Raw genomic sequence first — 10,461 nt, forward strand, 5'->3', positions numbered from 1 at the left:
CAGGTATAAAAGTCCTGTAAGGCAGCCTGTGGGTGGTAATCAACAGCCCCACCAGGAGCAGCCTGCTAGCTGCTCAGCCCCTCTCATCAACTGTCACTCCTCATCCAGTAACCCAGGCATTCTACTCAAGGTCCACTCACCAACATTCCATACAGAAGACACACACACAGGCTAGCAGCTAGAGCAGAGAAACATAAGGAATAAAACGTCATGTAAGATTACTACATATCTCTTCCCTTTTGAACAGAAGAATGAACAAAACCAATACATAAACTATAAACATAAAAATACAGCAATAATAAATAGTCCACAACCCAAAGATGAAGGAAACAATGCCCACATCATAAAGTGGAAATGAACTATATAAAACAGAGTCAAAGGCCCAGACCAAGGGATGACGGGAACACTGCACCACGAGAGGTAATTGAACAAAAGAAGGAAAGATGGATACAAAATACAATACCCATCCCCCTCCTCAAATACAGAAAATGTAAATACATCAAAATGTCATGTGGAATAAAGGGACTGAAACCCAATATCCTGCCGCCAACATAACCAAGGGACAACAAAGTAAGTATATTCTCTCCATGTAGAGACAAATGGTGTGTGAACTAAAGGGACTAAACCCAATGTCCTGCCCCCACCATTAACAAGGGACAACAAAGTAAAAGCGTATAAGCTCTCCGTGAAGGGATCTCTTCGTGTGAGGAGACATGTAGTGTGGACTAAATGGAACTAATGTACCAACGCTGCGTAAGGATTAAAGGTAATGTTCAAATTGAAAAACCCAAAAACATACCCCATGTAAAGGTTACCCAAAACAAACGTGTATAAACGGATACAGAATCTATGAACTTATCCCTGTGTAGGGATCAGGGAAGGGACTGTAACCCCATGTCAACCCACATATAAGGGACAATATGAACACAATCCACAAAAAGTGTGGTTATGCAAACAATACAAATGCATGTCAAATTAAACCAGAGAAAAAAACTGTAAACAATGCAAAGCTGTTACACATTGTAAAGATCGTACTGTTAAAACACTGTATTTCTTTACAATTATCTGGTATTCTCAGTAGTAATAATGCCTGTAACTTGAAAATACAGAATGACAAAATACAGTGGATAGGTGCTTACGAGCACAGTCTTGTAAAACGCCAAACGAATGACACAAAATGCCCCCAAACACATCTGCTTAAGGCTCCATTCCTTAGTACGGAAGAATCCCTCGACGTGGTGAGTCTTCTCGAAGCACTTGTAACACAACCCTAAACAGTAGCATAGATCGTGGAAAAACAACATCAAACTTGGAATAAGCAACGTGTTTGTTCATATTAAAACAACCATGAAGATGCCTGGATAAATAAAAAAAAACACAATGGAGACCAACAACAAAACTCCACAGTGCCTTATATCGTAAAGTTCACCGGTCTGAAGAGTGAACCTGTGGAAGCAAAAGAAATATGCTCACACCAACAGTGAGCTCCGATGTAGAATTCTTGACACGGGGAACTGAGGATATCCGATGGGAGAAAAATTGGCACAACATTCAAGATCGCAGCACGCAAGCGTTACGTGTGCTGAGTGTCTCAAGGCATTGCCGTGCCACAAAGCGTCTTGCAGCAGAGTTCCAAGTTGCCAAGTGATAAAAACCACGAGAAAAAAAGTCTCCACGCGAAAGAAAAATGAAAGTAGGTATGCGGGCGCTAATTGTGACTTGCGCCTCCGTTTTTAAACCAACAATAGTGGTTTAACTGGCATCATTGCAAGGAGGGCTCAAGAGGCAGAAACAATAAAAGACAAAAATTGCCTCACCGTACATGACCCGCTTAGGCCATGGCACAGAAGCTGTAACTTGAAGCATGTCAAAAATGAAAAGGCTTATTTTCAGGCTGACGCTGCCAAGATCAACTTCATCCAGTGTGGCCCAGAATACATCCTCTCTAACGTTGTGTGCACACACTCATAGTAGAGCATTGAACAATTCGGAACTGTGCACAGGTCAAGACACATATAGATTCCAGAGAGTCTATCTGCCACAATCTAAAAACAGCAAAACACACCAGGGCTTGGTTCTGCTCCAAAAAACAAATCCACTTGTAGACACCACATTCCCAGCACACACATGTTGACAAGCAGATCCATCATTGTCTGTCAATGTGTGCAGCGTCCTTAAATTAAAAGAAATGAAGATGCTTACAGTGCTTGAAGGCTCACTCTGCGCAACATCCATGACGCAAAATAAACAGCTCGCTGTACTTGTAGGCTCAGATCTTGTTGTAGTGACCTCTTGAGACAGGATACAGCACGCTTTTGTGGGGGATGTCCGTTGTAATGGAGACTTTTGGGGCTGCCTTGCGTGCTCTTCATGTTCCCTTTGTAACTTCTTAAGTTTCAATGTTACATCCTGTGGCTCCTGCTATTTGCGTCTTGTTCTTGTCATCTGCGCCTGACGTCTTCTCCCTGTTGTAGCTTCTTCCCAACATGTTGTTGAAGGCATCTTTAAGTTTCTTCAGGCTACTTGTACCACTTGTAGTGTGTGGGGAGGTCTCCAACTCGTCGCCAAAATTAATTTAGTAATGATGACACGCTGTAACTTGTAATCCAAGTAAGTTTATTCACAGTTAGTATCAGTAAGTCCTTAACAACAGGTAGGTCATCATTAAAAGGTATATAAGTCCTGTAAGGCAGCCTGTGGGTGGTAATCAACAGCCCAACCAGGAGCAGCCTGCTAGCTGCTCAGGTCCTCTCATCAAGTGTCACTCCTCATCCAGTCACCCAGGCATTCTACTCAAGGTCCACTCACCAACATTCCATACAGAACACACACACACAGGCTGAGCAGCTAGAGCAGTGAAACATAGGGAATAAAATATCATGTAAGAATACTACACCTTGCCATGGCCCACCGCGCATAAAAGGCCACCTTTATAAGCTTCAAGTCTCTCTTGGTTGTCCAGTCCAGGTTGGTAAAGAGATCACCTCTCCCCATGCTTGTTAAGCTCTCTTCGATGTGCTTGAGCCACAGCACATGTGAGGCATAATCGAGAGCCAAGCAGTCTTTTAAAATGATTTTATTTAACGTTGTCCCCTTACCAGCCCAAATTTTTAGCCAAAGAGATACAGGGATATACACTATCAGGCCACTTATATATGTCATACCAAGCTCCTCATGTATAGGGAAAGAGGGGGTACCCTCTCAACCAGTAACCCAGTTTCCAACATCAGCACTTTGTCACACCTCTCCCTCCCATCCCACCTCTGCTGCCGACCTCTTTCCTTCATCATGTTTATTTGCTCTTTAGGTACTAACACAGATATGGAATCATGTTCCGTTTTTAAGTGATTTGCAAAACCTTGCCATACCCTGCAGAATGCGTATAGTTGCAGAGACAGCCATGCCCTATTTCTGCGTTTACATTTACTTATCTTCTAAAGTATTCATCCATACTTTTGTGAAAAGACTACTGTTTGGAGGCCTCATTTTTATGGTTTAACTCTTGTTTTATTGAAATTTGCAAATAGAACAGTTAGCGCCACCTACATGCAGTGGCCAGTGAGGAGAATCATTATAGGGAGGTTTAGAAAAGAATAGGGTAAAATTTGGTAGTGAGTCGAGAGAAAGGAAGATAAGAGAAAGAGTCTCGGAAAGCTGGTGGTGGCCAAATGTTTGGGGAGCAAAACATGTCACTTCTGCATTCAAGTCTACTTCTGAGAGGGATGTCTATCTGTTGTGGGGGGAGGTCTCAGTGGGGCTGAGTACCCGTAGATATCTCAGGCATGTGAGTTCAGTGAATTCAGTTGACAAGAACTCTATAGTGGAGCCCCATGTTTTGTTCAAGCAGTGTAGCTTATGTGAAATGCTTGCTGTTAGTTTCTCCATGCAGATCACCTCCCACGGTTATGTAACCAGTCCAACCTAGTTGGGACTCCGTCTGTTCCCCATTTAGAGAGCAACACCTGCTTGCCAGCACCCAGTGCCAATGTAATGGACCTTCCCTGGCATGACCCAAGAGGGTAGGTTAAGGCATTGGGGAGTCCCAGGAGTATGTAGCTAGGGAATCTAGGTATATCATTGTTAAAGGTGGCATTTATGTCGGGTAGTATTGAGTCCCAGAAGGGTTGTATCTTCGGGCAGTGCCATAACACGTGTGAAAGAGTGCCCACCCGGCCACATTGTTGCCAGCAATGAAAGTCCCCCACCGACTTCCAGAGTACCACGCTGTCAAGAGTGTAGTACCAGTAGTGTGTTATCTTGAGAAACATTTCTATCCCAGCGGTGCTGCAAGAGGAGGCCCTGGCTCTGTGTATTATTCCATGTCATTCTTTGGGGGAGAATTCACACTCGCACTCTGTCTCCCATCTATGCTGCACAGGGGACTTAACTCTCTGTGTGGGTGTAAGAAAAAAGAGTATGTCAGAAAGCAAGTGCTTGTCTGCTTGTCAGGTTATGTACCATTTTTCAAATTTTGTTACTGGGCAGCTTGCATGTGGGTGGATATGTGGCTGAATGACCCACTGCCCCAAGGCCAGGGATTGCCGGTATGCTGCTCTAGGCAAACCATAGTTAGAAGGAAGTTGGGAAAGTCCATTATCCCCTCTACGTCGAAGAGGTTGCCCACCCTTTTATAATTGGCTTCCTGCCATTTGATGTAACTGTGTCCTGCCTGCATGAGAGGAAATTCTGTGTGGCCTATAAAGGGGGGAAGGGGGACATAGGAGTGGACAGAACGCTCGGCTCTTTTACCCTATCCCAGACATTCATTGTAGCTGGCAGAGCCGGAGAAATGTAGACCCCAGCCTGGTGATGTCGTTTCTGGAGCCAGAGTAGTTTCCACATAATTATGCCAGCAATTGCCCGATTGATGAAGCAACAGTGTTTCTCTGATGTAAGCCTATACCATTCGACCATGTAGAACAGCTGGGCTGCTTGGTAATAACGCTCTAGGTGTGGGACCCCTAGCACTCCATCTTCCAGTTTCAAGTATGTTTGGAGGTTCACCTTCCGGGCCCTCTTTCCACCCCAGATAAAGTCCACCAACAAGTGTTGTAGTATACCCAGTACCTGGGGGGAGGTTGCAGCGCAAGGTCTGCATCACATACAAGATGTAGAGGAGTAATGTCATTTTGATTGCAGCCAGCCTACCTAGGCAGGATAGCGTGAGCCTCCTCTAAGTCTGGAGTTCCCATCGTGTATTGATCAGGACGGCAGCGTAGTTCTCATGAACCATGCATTCACCCATAGGGAATATTTGTAAACCCAGGTAAGGAAAAGCCAGCTGAGGCCCATCCAAAGAGAATCTCTGCCATTAAGCGCACTTGTTTGGTTTTCGGGATAGTACGGCTGAGAGCTTGAAAATTGATTTTTAAGTCAGATACTAGGACAAATTCTTCAATATCTTGTATGAGGGGTTAGGGAGATTAATGGCTGAGTTAGGAAGAGCATGACATCATCGGCGTAGAGGGAGATCTTGTGTTCCCTGTCGCCCATATAAATCCCAGGATTGCGCCATGTTGGATGATAGGTTCCGCAAAGGGCTCCATATATAGAGCTAATAACAAGGGCAACAGAGGTCACTCTTGTCGAGTACCTCTCAGGATTTTAAAGGTGCAAGAATTAATGTCATTTACTCTGATCCTCGCCTCCGGTTCATTGTAGGTGCATCACACCCAATTCAAAAAGCTCGAACCCAGGCCGAACCTGGCCAACACCAGTCACAAGTAGGGCCAGTGGACCCTATCAAAAGCCTTCACAGCATACACTGATAAAAGTAAAGCTGGCATCAGGGAGCGCTGGGTCATATCAAGAAGGTGGCACATTCATATGGCCCCATCACTGTAGCTACGTTCCAGTATAAAGCCAGACTGGTACGGCTCCATTAGCTCTTACATGTAGGGTGCGAAGTGAGCAGCTAGAATGCTAGTTAATATTTTCAGGTCGACATTTAGCAAGGAGATGGGGCAGTATGAGGCGCATCGTAACAGGTCCTTACCCTGTGTAGGTATGACCACAACTGTAGCCATGCACATGGAGAGCGCAATGGATGCTGAGTCACTGTACAAATTGAAGAGACCCATATGCAGTGGAACCAGAGTAGATGCGAACATTTTATAAAAGTCAAAGGAAAAGCCATCTTCCCCAGGCTCTGTATCCGATATGAGTTCCCGAATTGCCTGAATCACTTCATCTGGATGGATGTCTGCATTCCTTTTATCAGCTTCTAGACCCGGTAGTGAGGTTACTGTTGCTTGGGCCACATAGGCTGCTGCTGATTCCTCATCCAGTGGGTCAGCAGTGTAGAGGGCGATATACATTTTTTTACATTTGTGAGATTTGGGGTCATCTGTTTGTATTTGCTCTCCTTGAGAGTCTTCAATCTCTGCGATACGGGGTTTAGCTATATGGGTTCGGATTTGGTGTGCCAAGAGTTTCCCGACCTTGTTCCCCCCTCATATTAACGCTGTTTGATGCATAGAAGCGAGTATTCAGTCCAGCTGAACTCTAATGCTTTCAGTTATTTTCGTGCCGTTGTAAGTTGACAATGTGTTTGGACCGAGGCTCTTCGCTGGTGTACCCCCTCCATTTCCATGATCTGGCCCTCCAGTTGCTCCCATCTGTCTCTTATCTCTTACATACTTTATTTTGACTTTAAAGTCATAAAAGTTCACTTACAGTACAGAAATTGGATTCAATTGTATTGTACTGTAATTGCATTTATATAGTGCTTACTACCCCTGACGAGGCGTCAAAGCACTTTTTCGGCGAGTAGCACGCTACTCCAGGACCCACTGAGGATTATTGTTGAATTAGTATAGTGAAACATGCAAGTGAATTTTAAGTGGTGGATAGGTTAGTCAGTTATTTGGATTCGGAAGGATAGCAGAAGGATAGAAGAGGTAATTAAAAAAAGGTTTGGCTGTATATAGCACTTGTTACCCCTGATAGGGTGTTGAAGCACGCTACTACGGAAACCCATAAATGATTAGTGCCGAATTAATATGGTGAAATATGAAAGTAATTTGAGTGGCGGATATTAGTCAGTTATTTGGAGTGAGAAGGGTAGCGGAGGGATAAAAGGGAAGAAAGGTTTGCATTCATGTAGCACCTGTTACCCCTGATTTTGAAGCGCTTTATTGGCGAGTAGCACGCTACTCTGGAACCCATAAGGATTACTGTTGAATTAGTATGGCAAAACATGAAAGTAATTTGAGTGGTGGATATGTTAGTCAGTTATTTGGATTGAGAAGTGTTGGAGAGGGGTAGAAAAGGGAAAAAGGTTTGCGTTTATATAGCGTTGGTAACCCTGATGGGGTGTTGAAACGCTTCATTGGAGAGTAGCACACTACTCTGGAACCCATAAAGGATTAGTGGTGAATTAGTATAGTGGAATATGGAAACTGAGAAGTGAACATGTTAGTCTGTTATTTTGATTGAAAAGGATAGTTGAGGGACAGAAGAATGAGAATATTATTTTTATTTGTTTGAGGTCATTGCAGTAGGAGGAGGCTTTTGGATGAGTAAAAAGGGTTTTTGAGGGGAAGAGTCAAATGGGAGAGTTTATAAAGGTTTGTTTTGGGGGATCGGTATAGTAAAATAAGTGTTAGATGATGCAAGGAGGGGTAGAGTAGGAGACAGTCTAGAAAGGGTTATTTTGGGATCATAGTAGTGGTAAGAGGTTTGGGATAAATGAGAGAATGGATGTAGAGGATATATTGATTGATGTATAGGGTGAGAGATAGGGTAGTGCATTGGAAAGAGTGGTAGAAAGAAGTTTGAGATGAGTCAGAAGGTTGGACCAGTGGATATATTGAGAGAAGTATAGGCTTAGAAATAGGGTAGTGCATTTGAAATGCTAAATTAGAAGAAAGTGATACATATATAGATCCATGAGTACGTTGTAAGTATATAGATGCATAAAGGAGGTAAGTATATATAGATTAAAGATATTGATAGAGGTACAGGATGAGAAATAGGGTAGTGCATTGGATATGCTTTTTCAGGAGAAAGGTAACAAACACAGATCCAAGTACATGGAAGGTACATGGATGCACAATGGAAGTAAGTACATGTAGACCAAAGAGGATTTTAAAAAAAAATGTATTTATTCATTTATTTATTTACAGCTACATAATTATTCTACATGTTTATACAAAGCAATACACAAAGATAGGTACATATCTATAGTTAAAATAAATGCTTATATACAGAGGAATATGCTGTAAATGTATGTTTGCGTATGGTGCTTATGTGGGGGAAGAGCCAATTCTATCTTGAGTAGTTTTCTGAAGATAAGGTGGTTGTCGGTGGATCTTATGTTGAAGGGTAAAGAGTTTCATAGTTTGGCTGCTTGAACAGAGAAGGATGTGCCACCCATGTTTTTTTTCTTGTATCTTGGGATTTTGAGGTGAGATGCCCCTTTAGAGCGTAGGTTCCTTTGTTGAATGTGTTTGGTGATTTTATTCCTGATGCAGAGTGGTCCCATCCCATGTATTGCTTTGTGGGTGATACAAAGTAGCTTGAACGTGGATCTTCTGGCAACCGGTAACCAATGCAGGGCTTTCAAGACAAGTGAGATGTGGTCTCGCGGTTTGATATGCAAGAGTAGTCTGGCAGCCTAGTTCTGAATCCGTTGTAGTCTTTTCATGGTCTCTAAAGGTGATCCGTGGTAGAGGCTATTGGTGTAATCGAGTTTGGACAGAACAAGGGAGATGGTAGCTTGGACCTTGTGTGGAAATCCCAAATGAGGGAAAATTTGCCGCAGCATTTTTATAGTGACAAAGCTTGATTTTACTAGTTTGTCCACCTGGGCGTTTATCGACAGCTTGGAGTCCTTGATTATTCCGAGGTTTCTTACTTCTTTCGATAATTTAGGTGGTGATCCCAGTCATCAGGCCAGGCGGCAAGCAGATCGTAATGTTTCCAATCGCCACAGGTGAGTATTTCCGTTTTTGAAGCATTCAATTTGAGATGGCTCCAAGTCATCCACTGATCCACGGCTCTGAGACAACTGAAAATTGGGTATTTTTCAATGTCTTTGGGGCATTCCAGTTGAAGGAGTATTTGCGTGTCATCTTATAGCACGTGAGGTGAAATGGATTGATCAGTACTGGTAATGACTTCATGTAGATGTTGAAAAGCATTGTCGAGATGATAGAACCTTGAGGGACCCCTGCTTATGTGGAGTATGGTTTGGACGAGAAAGGTTGGGTATGGATGACATTAGTTCTGTTTCGAAGGTAGGATGTGATCCAGTCTAGAGCAGATCCCTCAATGCCGGCTGCATAGAGTCTTTGTTATAGAGTGTCATGGTCAACCGTGTCAAAGGCAGCCGAGAGGTCCAAGAAGAGTAGCGCAGCAACCCTGCTGCGGTCAACTGTATTCTTCAGGTCATCCCAGATGGCAAGGAGGGCAGATTCAGTGCCTCTTCCCGGACGGAATCCTTTTTTAGAAGTCTGAGAGTATGTCATTCTCTTCATTGAATTGTGACATCTGGGCGATCGCTGCTCTTTCTATCAGTTTGCCCAGGAAAGGTCCATTTATAATGGGTCTGTAGTTGTCAGGGTTCAGCGGGTCCAAGTTTGTTTTCTTCAGTAAAGGGAGGATGTGGGATTTTTTAGTTCTTCTGGAAATAGTCCGGTAGTTAAGGAATCGTTGATGATTCTTCTTACTGGAGTGGCAGCAGAGGTTGTTGAAAGAATTATCTTAAAATTTTGTGGTGGACAGGGGTCAGAATGGCTACCGGCAGGCCTGCTTGAGTTGACCAGGTCCATAAATTCATCATGTGAGATATGTTAGAAGGAACGGAGAGGCTGGGTTAGAGCATTCTTGGATTGTTGTTTTGTACAGGGGTTAGTGCTGGTGCTTTGTTTCTGTTTTAAGTATGAGTCCAATGTGTCTACTTTGTCTGTGTAATGATTTGCCAGTTTGTCTGTAAAATCTTAAGTAACAGAATGAGTTCCTTCTAGGCAATTTGGTTTGCGAAATTCATTGAGTATTTTATAGAATTCTTTATTTGCACATTTAGCAGTTTGAATTCTGTCTGAATAGTACCTTTTCTTAGCTTTTTTGATAGCTGACTTGTATAATCTGTTAATTTTTTTAAGGTGAAGTTTGTCTTGTTTGGCGTTTGTTTTAAGCCAGGTAAATTGTAGCTTTCTAATTTCTTGTTTCATGTCCTTTATTTCTAAGTTTCTCCAAGGTGCTTTTTGTCTTTTGTGCTGTTGTGTGGTTTTGAGTGGTATCAGGATGTCAAAAGCTTCCTGTAGCCACTCATATAGATTTTGAACCGAAGTTATTGTTTCCAGATTTGTACTTGATGTTAGTTGTGTTTCTAAGTGTTCCAAATTGAGTTGGTTCCATGGCCGATAGGTGGATGGACGTAAGCTAGTTTTAGGTGAGTCCCTTAGAGTTGTTTTATGTTGGAAAGCAAGCGAGTGATGGTCTGACCATGTGACTGGA

This window comes from Triturus cristatus, chromosome 10, assembly GCF_964204655.1.
Source record: "Triturus cristatus chromosome 10, aTriCri1.1, whole genome shotgun sequence".
Lineage (NCBI taxonomy): Eukaryota > Metazoa > Chordata > Amphibia > Caudata > Salamandridae > Triturus > Triturus cristatus.